Genomic DNA, 13,182 nt, shown 5'->3' with positions numbered 1-13,182 from the left:
GCGCGTCGTTGCTCGTTCCGACGACAACTTCACAGAATTAGGGAACACACGAAGAACTAGATCCCCTTTTCCAGGTAGCGCGCTAACTTGCATAATCCGATAAATCGATCCGCCCGGTGAGGGAGATCCATGGGCGATCAAGGGGGATTTTCGTCAGCATGCCGGAAGCGTGCAAATTGCGATCCGCGATACATTCAGGATGTGCGCTGAAGTCAGCGAAATTGGTTGAATCGATGTTCGAGGGCAATGAAAAATTTTAAAGTCTCGACGTGATGCGAAATAAATGATCTGTTCTATGTTCCTGCACCAGACAGCATTAGAATTCTCTTTCTCGCTTTCGACAAATATCAAACATATGTATACTACTTATCTCACTTTCCAAAAGTGTACTAATTCAATCACAAAAAACAGATCCAAGCATTAGAGTTTAGAACCTCTTCTTGAAAAAAAAAATGTATATAAAGAACTAGGAAAATATTATTAATATACGTATACTATAGTTTTTCTCTAGTTTTTCATATATTTCATTTATTTTCAGATAACGTTTCAAAATTTCTCTCTTCTAACGTCGAAACATTTAACTTTTTTTCCATATCGGAAACTGTCACTCGAGTGTTAATTATCCTCGCACGCGTTCGACAAACGTGCGCGATAATATACTACTAACGTCACACGAAATAACGTTATTTGAGTAGCAATGACTCACTGATGCTGATTGCAATTTTTTAAATAGACGTGCGAATGAATTATATAGCGAAACTATCTTCAACATAATGTCCTCTAATGTATATATATGTATACACACCATGGTTCCTCTTTCTCTCTTTTTCTCTCAATCTCTTTCTTTATCTCCCTCCCTCTCTCTCTCTCTCTCTCTCTCTCTCTCTCTCTCTCTCTCTCTCTCTCTCTCTCTCTCTCTATCTTCTTTGTTTTGTGCTGCGTTCGCGACTACATATAATACTTTCCGCGTGCAACGAACTCTCGCGAACGAAAAGGCGCACGTTTTCCATTGCGATTATAGATTAAATGCGATTTAATTTACAAGTTGTTTATACGCTATCGTGGAAATATTTGCTAAAAGAATTGTACACATCCGTTCTTAAAATTACAAGCCGCGGCAACAAAGAACGGCGGGGGCTAGAAATTATTTATCCCCCCCCCCCCCCCCGCGGTAACATATCACTAAATTTGTTTGTGCAACATTCAAATACTCTTACACTGCGGGATAAATAAGAAACAGTATAATGTTTGCAGCACAGCGGGATACATTGGAAACAATCGTAACATTTCCACGTATTCTTCGAATTGTTATATATATTGGGTCATTTAAAAAGTATCCGCGGTTTTTTCATTCAAAAATTGAACAAAAAACCGCGGATACTTTTTAAATGACCTAATATATAATTTAATTATTTCCTTGATACGTACTCACACACAAATGTGAGATTACTGTACAGAATAACAAAATTATGTGTACGCATATTTTGTTTACGAAAAACTTTATTATCGTAATAATTATTATTTTTTTAATTTATCGTTCACAAACTATATTTCTACTTAAATATTTAATAAAACATGATAAAACGTGATAACTATATTGATAGCTATATTTCCTAAAAAGATTTAAAAAATTTATTCTTTATCAATTTGATGCAACTTGTATGTTTGAGAATATTTAATAATAAAAAAGTGTTAGCAAAGTCAATCCCAAACAGAACTAAGATTAATGAAATTGATTTAGATGTGACAAAATATTCAATTTTGAAAGAGTCTCGTTAAGCCAGAGTCTGAGCAATCTGTTGACTCTTGATTCTAAATAATATGACGTCTTAAATTTACACAAAATGTTTGATCAGTTTTCTACCTTATAAAATTTTGTTTATTTACTTTGATTACATGTTCAAAAACATGTAATATTATATCCGATAAGAAACAGAATATCCTTAAAAGCTGGTTCTAGCATCGAAATTACAATTTAATGGGAAAGCAAACATAACAATTAAATCGTTGAGATTAACTTCATATTCTCACAAGATCACAATTATACCTATAATAGCATACATATTATTATTATTATTGTTAATATTATTATTAATATTATTAATATTATATATATATATATATAAAATTATTATACATATGTATATATATTACATATATATATATATATACATATATTATATATATATATATAATTATTATACATATATTATTACATATTTATTATTAAAATATACATAACATGGATTTACGTTCGTTTTGGAAGAAAAACTTTATTTTCAAGCGATTGACAGCCAAATATGTGTCTTAACGAGCATAACGGGGTAACGAGAAAATCGGCGGGTACCAGAGGATCTTTGTTCGCGCGACAAAGAGATATTTTAATGAGGAGGGAGGTTGCAGCTATCCGGCCGAGCTGTAATGCGCGCTGCAGGACGTTGTGTGCGCGGCATAACAAACGCCGAATTTCGTACGGAGGAAAAAAAGCGGAAGTTTTAATCGGCCTGTCACTCGGGAAAGTTTCTCTATACATTTTCAATATTCGAGAGGACACTAGAGAATAAATTAAAGATCGTGAATCACCCAGTTTCTTTGTACGACGTGCGTGCTTATACTTTAAGCGCGAGTCGTAAAGAAAAACACAGCTGAAGTTTATAACCGTGCGTGTTTATTGAACGTCATTCGCTTCATCATTTTTTTATTACTTTCTTTCAAGAGTGAAGAAGCAACAAGATCTTTTACACAGATTTGCAAAATTTTATGAAATAATTACGCAATCATAAACGCGAGAATTAAAAAGAGAATTTTAATGGGTCTAACAGCCAGATGTATAATATTTTCGCTCCTGATCATTATAAGTAATATTTGCATTTTATCGGTCGTTTTCTCCATAGGAACCCTTTCATTATTAGAGGGAAAGATAATAAGGTGACAACAGCTGGCTCGGGAGTTCCTATCTGGTAGCATAAGCGTTACTGCGCAGCAATAGAATGTAATTCGTGTCGCGCGCGCCAAATGCGTGTGCGTGTGCGTGTAAGCGTGCGTGTAAGCGTGCGTGCATGCGTGCGTGCATGCACGCGTGTTTTTAAATGGTCGAGTCGTCACGAGACGGCGGCGCTTTATAAAACAGCTGTTGGAGGCGGCCGAAGTCACGCCGGGCGAAATGCTAGCTAGATCAATACAACCGCCAAGCTGCTTACATGCAGAGAATACATCGGGTGTCCTCGAATTACAATGAAACGTTGCACGTTATTCGTTGCGAATTTCAAGTTTTATCAGAGATATCAAGGGTGATTTATCGTAACTTTCACATCTTGTTCGTAACTTTCAAAATATAAAAATATCATTATAAAACCTCTCTTACTTAATCTCTCTACCGTCCTAATTGCTTCAAAAGAAGTTTTGCTAACATGTTCAAATTGTGGACGACAGATAATTATAGTATCATCTGTGTTTCTCATACTTGACAAAGTAACTTGACTCACAAAAACTCATTTTTGATGTGATTTATAAGAACATTACACTGACAAAAATGTACTAAATTTTAATATTTGTTTGAATAATACTAATTAAATATTTAGTAAATGTAAACGTACATCTTTTATATGGTTCAAGAACCATTAATTTGATTTATCGTTTCTTTATTGAATAAATATTTATTTATTGTAGTAAATATTTTTAGTACTATTAAAAAAAAATTAAGATTTATCAGTAATAATATATTGGAATTAATATTGGAATTAAGATTTATCAGTAAATTGTTTTCAATGTACTTGAACTTAATGTAAAAGATCAAAAAGAGAAACTTAATGTCTAATTAAACAGTTCTTTGTGGTCATAGATTGATATATTGTAAAACACGATTAGTGCTTGGATATATATTTTCAGTCGTTTTTAAATTCTTGGAACTAACTGTATCAGTGTGCTCTTTTTTGTCTCAGTTTTGAGACATCCTATAGAAAGGAGAGACAGACGCACTGGCACTAAACCCTTGTCGATGCCATTGAGATATTGTCCGTCGCGACGAAGAGAATTTTCTACTTCCTGTCTGTATCTATAAATATACACGTCCATATCGACGTAACAAATTACGTATATTTACGAATAGACTGGACAATTGTTATTATTAAATAACATCGAGTGATAATGACGTGATTGACAACTCATTTAATAAATACTTTTATACAGAATGTAGAGTTTAGACATTTTCAGCATTGTAAATATTAAAAAATAAATTTAAAAAAAGAATAGTTATTTCCCATAAACTATAATAAATAATTTTGGATCTTAATTTTTTACACAAAGAGAATTTTTTTTAATTTACTTTGAAAATATGTATAGTTGTGGTACAATACAATATTTTAAAGATTTTTTACTATGCACTTCAGTAAAATTAATCAAACTTATATTTATATTTTATTATAATTTTATCAAGAGTTTTATTAATGAATGAGAGAAATTAACATAAAATTATAATATATAATTATATCTTCGAAATGCAATATTGTCCCAGAACTATCATATTTCCAGGGTAAATTCTAAGAAAAAATTCTCTTCATGTACCGAGTTAATTGTGCATTACGTTTTGTATTATAAAGAATTAAAAATCACATTTAGAATTTTTGACATAATAAATAATAACATGTATTTTTATTTGTCTAATATATAAAATATAATAACTTACAAAAATTATCATTAATAAAAGCTGAACAATTTTTAGCAAGTTAAGAACTAACATGAGACTAAAGCGCGAATACAGATGCAACAAAGTGTTTTGAATTTTAAACGGTTTTTTTAAAGTTTGATTCATTGTATACATACAAGATAGTAGATTATTCTTTTGAAAACCGATTTTAACTTCTATTATATGCAAAGTCCTCATCAATCTTATACCTAAAATAAATTGACAAATCTCTTCTTGAATTAAATTAAATTTTTAAATTTAATGTTAAAAAGAAATATATTTGTCATAATTAATAACCTATCTATCTAAACAAAATATCTAAACAAAAAATTGTCTTACATCTCATAAATGTTTTATAAGAGATATAAGACAATATGTCCAAAGTTTAATCCCAGTAACCTGAAGTGATTTTTACATCCCAAAAGCGAGGAAATCATGTTCAATCACACAAGTTCTTTATTAATCAAAAATCTATATCCCCCTCATTTTTTTTTAATATTATCTATATAAATCTATCTTACATAATCCTCCAATATTAATAAATTGTAGAATAATCAATAAATATACAATATGTAATGAATAATAGTGATTTAATTAGCGTAAAAATCACCCCAAGTGATCGTTTATGAAAAGAAACTGGCTATTCCCGGATTAAACAACTCGGTAAAGTTTTAAGGATTCGATTGTTCGCGCGTGCTTGGAGACCACAAAAAACAAACGCGTTCTGCGGTTTAAGATCGAAATCGCTCACTCATTCGTATAACAAGATTGATTGTCGAATCGCACCATGTCATTGGCGTGTCATTTATAAACCGCAGCTTGGTGATCTGTGAGATAGTACGAAGAAGAAAGAATTAACAATCACACGTTTTGAAGTTCGCGCGAAGCGAAGACTCATTCGTAAACGCAAACACTCGGCAATCTCGAGAGATCATTGATCTCTTCCGATCGGTGAATGGACGCAGTAGTAGGATGAAAGATAACGTTCGATTGGATAATTCCGTAGTAACTCAAAGGTTTACTGGCGGTACACGTGGTATGCACCTTAAAAGGACATCTATGCAGGACCGGAATGAAAGTTGCCTTTTATCTATGCGTGCAGGGGCGTCTAATTTATTTGCCGGTTCCACGCGTGAAGTAGAATAGGCTCTATCAGATTAAGTTCGAACAATATTTGTCCATTAACAAATATGTATTAACGTCAATTGTATTTTCAGTATTTCTTTTTCAAGATTTTTTCTTAAGAAAATTATTATACTTTTGAAAACCGAAGTCTGATGTTTGTTGCTTTATAAAAACTACACAAGCTTTGTAAGTGTAAATAATATAAGACTTGCGTAGCATGTTATCGCGCACTCATGACGCATAATTAGATACACATATATGATAACGCCGTTGATATTTTCGCGCGACTCATTCCCAGCGACCGAAAATGTGTTTTTCATTCGAACTCGAGCAGTTCGGTTTATAGCGATGACGGCACGCGCTTTGTAAATTTAGCAACGCTCTGTCTCTAATTCCCGGATAAAGGAGCTCTTCAACGAAGTAGCAGCTTGACAAGTGCATCGTGTCGAAAGATACTTTAACTGTTTGAACTCGATAAAATACAATATTAACAAACTCGGTATTATACATGAAATACGCAAACTAATGGAAAGTTATCCAAAGTTATCAAATTATATAAAGTATTAAAAAGCAATAAACAAATAAAAGTAATACAAATTTAAAGTAAATTTAAATAAAAGAAAATTATAAATTCTTACTAGATTAAATATTAGCATCAATAACATTTTCAGAACAATCAATTTTGTGAGTACTTAATAGTTTTTAAAACAATCGTACAGTTAATTTTTACAGCATCTTTTGTAATCGTTACATGTATATCGCAGAAGTGAATGGAATTCAGGTCACCAGCACAAAATCTTAATAATTAATCAATTACGTTTGTTATAATGTTTTCGTCATACATATAATAAATATTAATCACACATCCCATTCTTTACATACTCGTTTAATGCAAGTAACGTTTCAAGTAACGCTTAAAATCAATCATCAACAGAAGGGAGATGGGTATACACACTGTGCATATTTTACAATGTAAAACCACTAATGAGTCATCACGAGCAGCACTAAGAGACAAATACTGATAAGCAGCAGCACTTGTGCATTACCCCGGCTAAGAATTCAGGTTCCTGCAAAATAACATGCAATTCCCAGATACACGATTGACCAGATGTGCGTCATACAATAATAGTAAGACCGTAAGCCACGTAATTCTAATCGATTCTGCTAAACGTTTAAATAAAGAATAATAAAAACGTTACATCGCGGATGTATAATCGTTTATGTAATCGCCACATCAGCTCTTGCAAGTTTATAAAAATAAACATTTCTTTATGAATTAAGATAGGAACTGTTCAAATCGAAGAATTATGATTGCAAGAAGATTTTTTTATTGTTCCTTACACTTTAATAAGTTGAACCTCCTTTAATAAGCTGAATGAAATTTCTTCGAGAAAGTTTGAAGTTATATTTTTAACGATGAATTAATTAAAATCCGGCATACATTGTGAAATTAAGAATGATATCTCGAATGTCTTTTTACTGCGATAACTTGGATATCACTATACAAACAAGCGTAATTATTAACAAGTTTATGTAGCTATCTACATATGTTGATGGAATGTTTTCAGATATCGAATTGTTTTTTTACGTTTGTACGAGATAAGAAACCCTTACAATTTTCTTGAATACATTCCTCTGTATATAATTTTAAATATTCTTCCAAGTTCGTACGTGAAAAATTGGAAGAATACTTATATTATTATTATTATTATTATTATTCTATTAGGTGTTGGAATTAATTCGTAGCATTTTACAAGTGATGGGAAGTACTTTCATTAATGTATTTTTTAATGCTCATGTGAAATAAATACATTCTTTCATTAAAAACGCTACGAATTAATTCCAACACCTAATATTATTTTATACTTTATTTTTTCTTTTTAATAAGTATAATATATATTTTTATCAAATAGAAAAATAAAAGTACAAAATATCTTATATTTTTAATCTGTAAAATTAATTAAAATTGTATAGGTTTTATTTATGCGTTTCAAAAATGAAAATACAATCATTTCATACAAAGTGTGAATATTCTTTCTTAAATTCTTGTCTCATCAACGTAATTTTTTTTAGTTTTATATGTGATAAAAGGACAATTCTCCCAATAATATGTATCGTTGTACAAGTTACTGGAGTGAAAGAAAATAATGAACATCTCCCATCGAATCTAAAGGCCGGATCCACTACATGAACCAAGTCATGAGGCGCGTTCGCGCCATATACGACGCCTAAAGGCGGACAACCGCTTTAACGTTTAACGCATTATTGTCGCGAGTGCGTTACGTAACGCGTACACTTGCAACGAGTAGAGACGAGACGAGACTTCGATCGTCGGCGCGACGTAATCGCGACGCATCCTGCAAGGATACCGAGAATCTTCGGACAGCCGAGAAAGCGACGCGGGACATATTGCGGGAAAATTCCTGTCAGTACTTACGTTATTCGACAGCACGGCCGTGTTCGCGATGCTGGAGAGAAAATCATGGCTGACACGAGAGCTCTGCGAGGCCCCGCTGTCGCTGGACACGCTGGAGCTGTCGTAGAGCACGTCGGAGACGTCCAGCTTCATGTTGCCGTTCACCCTCGTGAATCCGCGTCGGAGCAGAGACCGAAGTCACCGAAGCGGAGTACGTCGCGTTCTAACCTCTCTCTCTCTCTCTCTCTCTCTCTCTCTCTCTTTCCCGAACGCTCCTTCGAAAGGAATGCAAGCGAGAGCGAGTGAGACGGTGATCGAAGATCACCGCGGATCTTAATGGACGTACGTAGAACTCAAAGGCGGCACGCACGAATCACAGGTCCCTTTGCTCGAAACTGTATGAAACTGCAACCGATGACTCATACCGTGGGGGAATACCTCGCACGCGCGTTCGGCAAACCGTTCGAACCCGCGGAGAGAGTCGAGGCCTCGCGAGCGTGGATGACGTCATAGGTTATTCCCAGCCGACCAATCGCCGTCGAGCTGCCGTTCGCCACGACAGTGCCGTACCGTCGCGTTCGATATGTGGTGTTATCGACGAAGCACGAGAATTTATCTATTACGCGGCATCTAGATGTTCGTAACCGGCTTGTAATTCGATATGTTTTTAATTACATCACATTTTTATTCTCCGATCTTTGACATTTGTCATAAAAATTGCGATTCTACAGAAACATGAAGATACTGATGTAATCAATTTGATTGATAAATTCATCTTATAAATGTCACAATTTAAATGAAATAAAAGATGAAATGATAATTATTAATTATAATAACAAAATATGGTTGCTAATCTTCTTTAAAAAGTATTTATTTATGTAGAATGCAAATAGTTAGCTAAAATAATTCTGTCTTTTTTATTTTAAAAAAAGTTATTATCTAATAAATGTTGAATATGAATTTCTGTTAAACTATATTTATGAATTGGCACGCGATAACTAGTTGTAAATATCTATAAGCGAAAATTGTGCGTCACTTCATATCAGTATAATGATGATCAAGCATTTTATATTCCCTCGAGGCAGGTTGAAATTCGAAGAATTTTTACATCTCGCATCATTACATTATCTTTGTGATCTTTCGTGGAGAGAGAGAGAGAGAGAGAGAGAGAGAGAGAGAGAGAGAGAGAGAGCCTATTAGAGACAATCTATAATTTGCGTCTGAATTTAGGACAAATTCCTCTTAAATTTATGCGCCGTGCAAAAAATACATTTAAAAAATAAAAAAATTATAAGTAAAATTCTGAGAAATCTGACGCAAATTATAGATTGTTTAAAGTACTTATATAAAATATATATATAAAGTGGCCAAAGTATAGATTTTATTCTCCATCATTCTCTGCATTTGTAATGCCCATTTTTACCAATATAAATTAACTTTAATTTCAGTTTAATTTACTCTTTACTCTTTTAAAATTTTTTAAAAAAGATAAATAAGTTAAACTGAGATTAAAAATTAATTACAATAAAGGACTCCCAAAATTCACAAACTAATAATAAAGAGCAAATGGATGCTAGAAATCAACACAGAATATTTCTCTTTTCTTTTGGTTATGGAAATCCGAATTTTGTTCTCCATGATCCACAATATGATACACAAGGAAACTAACTTTGTTATATAAGAGACGAACGTTTTGTAGATTTTTCTACCTGAATATATAAATTCATTATTGATGGTACTATGTAATACGCGGACATTATTTAACTTTTTTTCTACATATAATATACAATTTTATGATTAAGTGTTTGTTGAGAAAGACTCAAACTAGAGTCAAAACGTACATTTGTGAGAGAAAGATTTATACTGCATAATTGCCAAAATTTAAATTTTATTAGTGATAATACGCATTGTTTTCTGCGTTGACTTCAATTCGCGTTGACATCAATTGCTCTTTATTACCAAGATTAAAGTTAATCTACATTGATAGAAACGGACATAATTTGTTTTTTCGAAATTACAAACAAGTACATAAAAGTAAATGAGTTATGACAAAAAGTTACAGATAGGAAAGTCAAAGTTTTTTTAGCGATATCTTTTATTTTATTTTAACTGCGCATAAGAATGCTTAGCTTTATAGTAACTTTATCAGATATGTATGAGATAATCTCAATAATTTTGTAAAGGACACATTAAGAGTGCGTATATGTGAGTTTACACTACAATTGTTGTTCTCACGAGCCAACAATTGCGCCGTCGTTTTTTTTTTCGCAAATCAGCATCCCGTATGAAAGTCTTCAAAATAAATATCACCACATTTGTACCATGTTTTTTAATTGGAGGTATCGACACGTTTCGAAATAGATTGGCTTATGCGACACGTAATATCTCTACACGTAATATCTCTTATTGTTGCGATTAGATTCATTATATTCAATAAATTAATAATTAGGAATGACGACTCGCTTATTTCGATTTATTATCGTGACACGATACAGTTATAATATTATTATGTAATCATTCGTGTTATTCTGAATTATAGGATAAGGTAGTACAATTTTTCGAACATATAATTCTGAGTGAAAGATTTGAATCTAATTTTCAAAGTTCAAGGTTTATTTTTTCTATTTGGTATCTCTCCTTCAGTATCTTTCACACAATGGGATAGTTATCAAACTTATTTGTGTGGACCTTGAAAATTGGCTTCAAATTTTATTTTGTTCAGAATTGTACCATCTTACCCTAAGAAAAACAAGAAAGTCAAAATAATATCAATTTGATGTCATATTGACCGAATTTATGTCATTTTTTTCATGGTTCGATTTAATATGACATTATTATTGACTTTCTTATTGTCTTTGAGGTAAGATGATGTAATTTTGAACATGGTACAATATTCTAAACAAAATAAAATTTGAACTTTCACGTTCTGTCACGATTGAAAAAAAAACAGTTTAATACGCTTGGCTGAAAGTGACGGACGCTGCTTCGACCTCGAATCTCGAGTGGATTGTGAGGTGACACGCGAATTTCCCACTAACGGTACCGCTACAGCGAATGACGAAAATCTCGAGCGAGAGATTCCGAGAGTGGCGAGACGCTTCCGAGAATCGCAGATGAGTCATGCACAGGTCGCGTGGGCGCGGGCGGCGCGAATGGGGTAGCCGGAACATATCGAACAAGATGCGTGACTCATCGATCTGATATGTCAAATATTCACGCTCGTAACCTGCCTCCTAGACCAAGGGTGGCCAACCTGTTCTTGCGAACGATTTTTTGCCCTGGAAGACAAAAAATACCTTCAACTTGTTCCGAAATAATCGGCAGATAAATGATAATAAGAAGACGGTTGATAGATGCGAATACAAAATGCATTAAGATACAATAAATATCAAGGATACATACAATTTGTATAAAGAATTTTTTTAAATTGTTTATACTTTGTTTATTCGTTTCGGGAAATATTATTTAATTTATGTTTTAAAATTGATAAATAAGAGATAAAATTGATAAAAGAATTTCGCAAAAATAATCGTATTTATGATCTTAGAAGCTAAATTTCTCGACTGTACAAATACTCTTTATTGCAAATAATACAATTTTTTATTTCTGCTTATTATTGGAATATATTTTAATTATTGTATCTTTTGTACAATGATAAAATCATTTTGAAAAATATATAAAATTATACTTACACTCTATTAATAAATTGTTAATAATTATTTATTTTTTACAAATAAAACTTTTTTAATAAAAATATTTTCTGAATACTTTTTACTATAAACATATGGAATATGAGTTATGTACAAAGAAAAATGAAAGAAAAATTTTTTGTATACCAGATATTTTAGCTCATGTGTATCTATAGTCTTTACAAAAGACTTGAAATTGGAAGTTTATAAGTACTTTCCGTATAAAAATTAATACATATTACATACATATGAAATAATTTACACACAATGAAATTACAACTTACATTTTTAAAATTTTTATTTTAATTCTTTTTTAAAAATATATCTATTTCGTATTGAAATAATTTTTTATACAAATTACCGCCAAACTTTATATTCCTTTCACAAATATAAATAAATCTGTATTTTCTTTAAAATTTTTTTATTATATTTTAGAAAATGTATAATATATCCTTAAAATTTTAGTTTCTCTCGATCTTTATACAATCATAAATAACAGCGATAAAATCATTTTTTTCATCAAAGTTTTCTACAAAACACGAAAAGACGTTTGAAATCGAAAATACTTAGGTTTAATATTTTAATTTAATCTCTTATCGCTTCAATCATCCAATCTGACGAGTGCACTGAATTATTTTTTTGAGATTGCAATTTTATAATCAGCGGAAAAATCCATCCACCTGCCGTTGTTTGCCGCTTATACTTAGCGACTATGTATGTATATATATCGCTACGATAATTCAAGCATGCAATAAATAGCCGTGTAATAGCCGTGCGAGCGTAATCATGAGCCTCCTACTAAAGTGCTCATTTCTCGGAGCTTTTAACCACAGATGTCACCTGGAAGCATTAAGATAGAAGAAATGATAAGGTCGAGGAAAACATCTGTCATAGGTTGCCAATCTATTCAAGATCTCGCGTAATTCTGGAGAGTCCACCTAACGTGAGGACTTTTAAAATAGCTCTACCTTTACCATAAAAGAATAGAACTTATTTTATTAATACGTTCTTCTTTATGACAAACTTTTGCTTAGCTTAATAAAAAAAATCTGATATATAATATAATACACTCATCAGTCGTTACATCATTCTCATAATACGTATTTAGTATTTCTCATAAATCGAGAAAGAGAGAGAAAAATTAAACGCGGGTTTCAAATTATTGCCTCGTAAGAGACACAATTCTATAATGCTTCTTTCTGTTTCATCTTAATACGCCAAACACGTGTTCGACGGATAAACTCGCGTGACCAGTTCTATCTAAAAAT

The 13,182-nt window shown here is 32.1% G+C and overlaps 1 long non-coding RNA gene across 1 annotated transcript; it reads right to left on the bottom strand.

Annotated features, from left to right (window-relative positions):
• Positions 1-2,836: 2,836 nt before the first annotated feature.
• On the bottom strand, positions 2,837-8,736 carry LOC147910196 (uncharacterized). The gene is made up of 2 exons (XR_015544644.1): positions 8,247-8,736; positions 2,837-6,876 (listed from the first exon to the last, which is right to left on the bottom strand). It is a non-coding gene; the product is annotated as an uncharacterized LOC147910196 (long non-coding RNA).
• Positions 8,737-13,182: the final 4,446 nt, after the last annotated feature.

This window comes from Acromyrmex echinatior, chromosome 3 (genome assembly GCF_024713525.1).
Source record: "Acromyrmex echinatior isolate Ae372 chromosome 3, ASM2471352v2, whole genome shotgun sequence".
NCBI classification, from domain to species: domain Eukaryota; kingdom Metazoa; phylum Arthropoda; class Insecta; order Hymenoptera; family Formicidae; genus Acromyrmex; species Acromyrmex echinatior.
Note: the sequence above shows the minus strand (reverse complement) of the source record. Positions and strands in the feature narration are given on the sequence as shown.